At 37.6% G+C, this 6,299-nt stretch overlaps 1 long non-coding RNA gene across 1 annotated transcript in view; it reads left to right on the top strand.

Moving 5' to 3' along the window:
- Positions 1–634: 634 nt before the first annotated feature.
- LOC119087644 overlaps positions 635–6,299 on the top strand; it is a 73,054-nt gene continuing 67,389 nt past the window's right edge. The window contains exon 1 of the long non-coding RNA XR_005091143.1: positions 635–672. This is a non-coding gene — a long non-coding RNA (uncharacterized LOC119087644). The remainder of the gene's footprint in view (positions 673–6,299) is intronic.

Raw genomic sequence — 6,299 nt, 5'->3', positions numbered from 1 at the left:
ACGTTCCTAAAAAAAAAAGAAAAAGAAAATTTACTCTAGTGCAAAGTTCTTAGACATTCAAACTACCATACTGTTACCATATAAAAGTCAAAGCTGAATTCTATTTGACTTTGCCATTGTTACAGGACAAGGTCCGAAGACTGGATTTACCCAGGCACTGAGATTACAAGAATTCACTTTACCCACTGATATTTTGTCCCGCCTAAAACATCTTTTAGCAATAGTTTTCCTTTGGAAGGAGATACTTTAATTTTTTAGATTTAATTTTTTTGTGTATATATGTAAACATATGCCATGTGTATATGGGTGCCAGCACAGTATGAAAGAGGGTATTAGATCCTCTGAAGCTGGAGTTTCAGGCCATTGTGAGCCTACAATATGGGTCCTGGGGCTCGAACCTGGGTCCTCAGGAAGAGCAGCAAGTGCTCTTAACTGCTGAACCATCTCTCCAGCCTCAATCTAATTTTTTAAGAATATATTATGTTTAGAGGAAGTGTGTCACTGTAGGAGTGGACTTTGAGGTTTTTTGTGCTCAGGATATCTGCCCAGTGTCTCAGGCCACTTCCTGTTGCTTGCAAGATGTAGGACCCTCAGCTGCTTAGCCAGCACCACATCTGCCTGCACGCCCCATGCTCTCCCATCATGATGATAATGGACTGAACCTCTAAAACTGTAAGTGAGCCACCCCAATTAAATGTTTCCTTTATAAGAGTTGCTGTGGTCATGGTGTCTCTTCACAGCAATGACTAAGACACCTCTTAACTAAAGCTCCTATGAAGCTGTTTTCTTCTCGATGTGCAAGAATTTCTTTAAAGGACCTGTAGATGTTGTGGTTATCTTTTAAGTTAGTGTGCACCTACTGTTAGCAGACACAAATTGATGATTTTCATGTAGCCATACTTATTGATCTTTCTATTGCAGTCTACTCTTGTTCACAAGTCACAAAAATGTTGCCCAGGTATCTAAGACAATTATTTAACAGTTTTGCTCTTTCAGACTTCAGTCTTTGCCCACTTTTTTAAAATGTTATATAAAGCAAAGGGAGGGTAAAGAATGAATAAAATCACCATACCTGTCAAAGATGAAATGCCTGGTGTATAGGCAAGCTTTGGATGGGGTGTCTAATCCACCAGCTAAGTCATATCTGCAAAGTATCATGACAGATTACCCACTCTATCTAGTTGAAGGTTTCTAAATATACAGAATTTTCCCTTGAAGATGGTGTACATGCCAAAGTATGCCAGTATCCCAACATCATGGACAAGCTAGAGAAATAAAGAAAATGAAATGAAGTCTCCAATGGCTACTGCTTTGCTGTGAGCAGCAGGGAGCCACGCTGAACTGGTCAGCATAGAGAAAGCAGGAAATATAAATTCATTTTCTTTTGAGTCAGCTGACATGTACTTTTATTATCTTTTTTAGTAAGGCAAATTCCCAAATTGAAGATTACATTTAAATATGTATGTTCAAATATATCCAAAAACAGAAATGATTGTCTTGCTGGGATAGATATGTGGTAAAGCCTTTCTTGTGTGTTTCCATGGAAAGGGGTGGGGGGTGTTTTCTACAATTTAAGAATCTGCTTCTGCAATTTCTTCTCATATCTGGGTGCGGAAATGGGCTTACTTAATAGGAATTTCATAAGCTTTTTCTGTTTAGCTGGAAAACAGCTCAACAGTAAGGCTGAATTTGACTGATCAAACCAGGCTCTGTATTTAACTTTAGCATAGCAGTGTGTCTTTCTGGCATCTTGGCTAATGACTCTTCCAAACTGTTCTTCAGAAGTCCTTTTGCCTTACAGTATAATACTATTCACCATGTCCATGGGGCCACTTACATCTCAGAGTCTCACACAGCCTCTAGAATACAGAGGTAGAAAGAATATAGCACTCCACCCAGTAGTAAACAATTACTGTAACAGAAAATCTTGTTGAAGGAATAGATCTCCTGTTAAATGATTTTACTATAATTATAGATTTTTTGAGTCAAGTTCTCATGTAGTCCAAACTGTCCTCGAACTCATCACATCATTTCTGGTTTTATAAATTAGGAATCATTCCACATGCTAACCAAGCACTCTACAAACTAACCAACATCACCAGCTCCCACTGAAAACCTTTTAATCTGAAGATTGCTTTTGGCAAGATGGCCATTTTTTCTATTTTAATCCTACAGATCCATGAGCATTGAAGATCTTTCCATCTTCTGATATCTTCTCCAATTTCTTTCTTCAAAGACTTGAAATTCTTATCACATAGGTCTTTTTGGCTAGAGTTACCCCCAAAATATTTCATATTGTTTGTAACTATTGTGAAGGGTGTGGTTTCCCTGAATTCTTTCTCAGTCCTTTTATCATTTGTATATAAGAGAGCTACTGATTTTTGAGTTAACCTTGTATCCAACCACTTCATTAAAGGTATTTATCAGCTTTAGAAGTTCTCTAGTAGAATTTTTGGGGTTGCTTATGCATACTATCTTGTCATCTGCAAATAATGATACTTTGACTTCTTTTTTTCCAATTTGTATCTCCTTGATCTCCTTTTGTTGTCTTATTGCTCTATCTAGAACTTCAAGTACTTTATAGAACAGATATGAAGAGAGTAGAAAGCCTTGCTTTGTTACTGATTTTAGTGAAAATGCTTTGAATTTCTCTCCATTTAATTTGATGTTGGCTGTCGGCTTGCTGTATATTACTTTTATTATATTTAGGTACGTTCCTTGTATCCCTGATCTCTCCAAGATTTTTATCATGAAGGAGTATTGGATTTTATCAAAGGCTTTTTCAGCAGCTAATGAGATGATTTTTTTCTTTCATTTTGTTTATCTGGTGGATTACATTAACAGATTTTTGTATGTTGAACCATCCGTGCATCTCTAGGATGAAACCCTCTTGATCATGATGGATGATCTTTTTGATGTGTTCTTGGATTTGGTTTCTGAGTATTTTATTGTGTATCTTTGCATTAATGTTCATGAGGGAAATTAGTATGTAATTCTCTTTCTCTGTTGAGTCTTTGTGTGATTTGGGGATCAAGGTAACAGTGAACTCATAAAAAGAATTTGGCAATGACACTTGCTCAACTATGTTCATAGCAGTTTTATTCTTAATACCCAGAACCTGGAAACAACCTCAACATCCCTCAACCAAATGGATTAAAAATATATATGGTACATTTACACAATGGAGTATTACTTAGCTGTTAAAAAAAAATGACATCAGGTAATTTGAAGGCTTGAAGGCAAATGGATGGAACTAGAAAAAAAATCATCCTGAGTGAGTTAACTCAGATCCAGAAAGATGAACATGGTATGTACTCACTCATAAGTGGATATTGGTTGTAAAGTAAAGGATAACCATGCTACAATCCACAGACCCAGAGAGGCTAGGTAACAAGGAGGGCCCAAAGGGGGATGCATGGTTCTTCATGGGGAGGGGAAATAGAAGAGATCTCCTGAGTGGGGGTGGGAACTTGAGGGATTGGGTTGGGGGTGGATGGAGGGAAAGGGTACTGAAAGAGATGACTGGAAGAGGGGCGTATTTCGGGATCAGGTAGAAACCTGATACAAGGGAAACTCCCACGAATCTACAAGGATAACCCCAGCTAAGACTCCCAGCAATAATGGATATGTAGCCTGAACTGGCCTTCTCCTGTGATCAGATTGGTGACTACCCCAATTGTCATCAGAGAGCCTTCATCCAGTAACTAATGGAAACAGTTGCAGAGTTCCACAGCCAAACACTAGGCTGAGCTAGGGGGATCCTGCTGAAAAGAGGGAGGAGTGATTGTAGGAGCCAGAGGGGTCATGGACATCACAATAAAATCCACAGAAACAACTAACCTGGTTCATAGGAACACACAGAGTCCGAACCAACAACCAGGAAGCCTTCATGAATCCAACCTAGCTTTGTCTACTTGTGGGACTCCTAACAATGGGAGCAGGGGCTGTCCCTAAGGCTTTAGCAGGCTCTTGGGAACCTATTCCTCATACTGGTTTGCCTTGTCCAGTCTTATTAATACAAGGGGAGATGCTTAGTCTTACTGCAACTTGATTTGCCACGTTTTGTTGTTATCTGTGGAAGGCCTGCCTCTTTCTGAACAGAAATGGAGGAGGAGAGGATTGGGGAGGGGGCGGAGAGGAGATAGGGAGAGGGAATGGGAGGAGAGGAAGGAGGGGAATTGCAGTCAGGATGTAAAATAAATTAAATAAAGAAAAAGACACCCAATAAATAATAATAATAAACAATAAAAAAAACCTTTTAAAAGGGATTTACGTCTTTGGGTACTTTCACTTATCAAGATTAAGACAAAACAGGATGATAGAAGAATGTAAACACAGCTCTCACAATGAGCCTATATCAGAGGAAGTCGGAGTGTGGTATTAGATTTCATGGGATGCTTGACAGGTTATCATAATGAGCAAAATGAGAAAAGGTCGAGCCTCTATGGCTGAAGTCATTAGCGTGAATGCCTTCAAAGCCGCTCACTGTTGTACATTGCCTGCTTATGCAAATGAGATAAGTGCAACCCTTTATTCTAGAAGGGTAACAGGAAGAACAAACGGACTTGACGGTGTTGTACTTTTTAATGGGTTTTACTTTGTGAATTGACACAGAGACCAGGCTGTTCTTATGAGGCCTTCATAATGTGCCTCTTCAAGTCCAATCAGTCCTGCAAAGGGTACCTGCATCAGGGTTTTTACACTAGGAAAATCAAAGCATTATACAGAATGGTTTGTGCATGACAATCCTACAAAATGTGCCCTGTTGTTTAACATCTAGAAGGATTTATTTTCTAAAGGCTGGCATTCTTTAGAAAATAAATGTAGTCTATTATGACTGAAGAATATGCAGATAAAACACCATAGCAGAATATTCTGGAGAAATAAACTTGATGTAACTGTGACACTGGACAGACTTGGGCTACAAATTTGATTTACAAGTATACCAAACCTGTCCTTTGTGGAGCTCTAAAATGCCCTAATTTAACTCCAAGAATCACTTTGATAATTCTCTCATGGTAAATCTAGATGAAAGACTTGTCCAGGAATGAACTAAGAGATTTGTAGGTTTTATACACCAACGTGAAAGCTCAGAATTAAAGGTTTGTACTAATTGTTTACAACACCAAGTCCATTAGTGAGATATGTTAAAAAATATTTTAATCTCTGACTCCACTATTAAGATATGTTAAGAGATATTTCAAAACTGTATAAGGAGTCCTGCAATTATTTAATACACCTATTACTTCAGACATCTGTAGACATGATCTGCAATGTAACACACACTTATTTACAGGTGATAACACAGCCATTCTTAACACAAAAAAAACAGCGTTAACACCTGATACTGTGCTGTCAGGTGAAGCCAGTTAGGTACACATTTCAAAATGTTTGCTTTGACATCTCTTTGCATATAGTTGAACCTCCTATAAATGTAATTATTAAGTTTTACAAATGAAGTAGCTTTGCATACACATAATTATCCAGGGTCATGGTTGTCCTGACATTGCATTATGCATTTTCCATCTGTCTTCTCAATTGTTTTTACAATATGAATGGATTCACTAAGGTCATTAGAATGCAGCAGTGTGCCATCCTGAGTAATAAAACTAACTTTTGAACTCAATGGAAAAGACAAAATCCACTTGGCTATTTTGAAATTTTAGATGACTATTTGGTTCAGATGAGCATTGGAGTATACGAAAGATTTTGAATAATGTCAGTTGTCACATTATGTTATGAAATAAACTTTTGTGTGATATATTTTCCCCTTTATCAACTTCTCTGAGATTTGAACACTCACTCAATTACATGAACAATCGTGAAGAATATTCACAAGTAAATGTAGGAAAACAATCCACCTTCCTCAGGGGGTTTTAGCAACAGTTTGCATTGTCAAGTAGCCAGGGAATGCAGAATAGGTAGGTTCAAAGTTGCAACTTGATCACATTTAGTAATTAAGATTTTCCTCCTTGTTGTACAAAGAAAAATATATAAAATTAGATGTCAAAGCTGACAAAGACTACAATTGCTGCTAATTATTCTAAACAGGATAATCCTTGCTCTCAAACCATGACTGTCAAAACAGGCTATTTTGTCTGACTTTAAAAATAAGTTTATACTGTTATAAATGTGAAGCTATGAAGTAGGTTAACACAAAATTCTATCTTTTGTTTGTAATCTGTATCTAGATTCTGTAGAAGATAATATTTGGCAGGGGGGAACATCTATTATTGCTTATATGTTTGGAAAGTTACTGTGCCAAATGAACAGATAAAGCTCACTGGCTTTCCAGTTGT

Source organism: Peromyscus leucopus, chromosome 3 (genome assembly GCF_004664715.2).
Source record: "Peromyscus leucopus breed LL Stock chromosome 3, UCI_PerLeu_2.1, whole genome shotgun sequence".
NCBI lineage: Eukaryota > Metazoa > Chordata > Mammalia > Rodentia > Cricetidae > Peromyscus > Peromyscus leucopus.
This window is presented reverse-complemented; position numbering and strand designations above follow the sequence as displayed.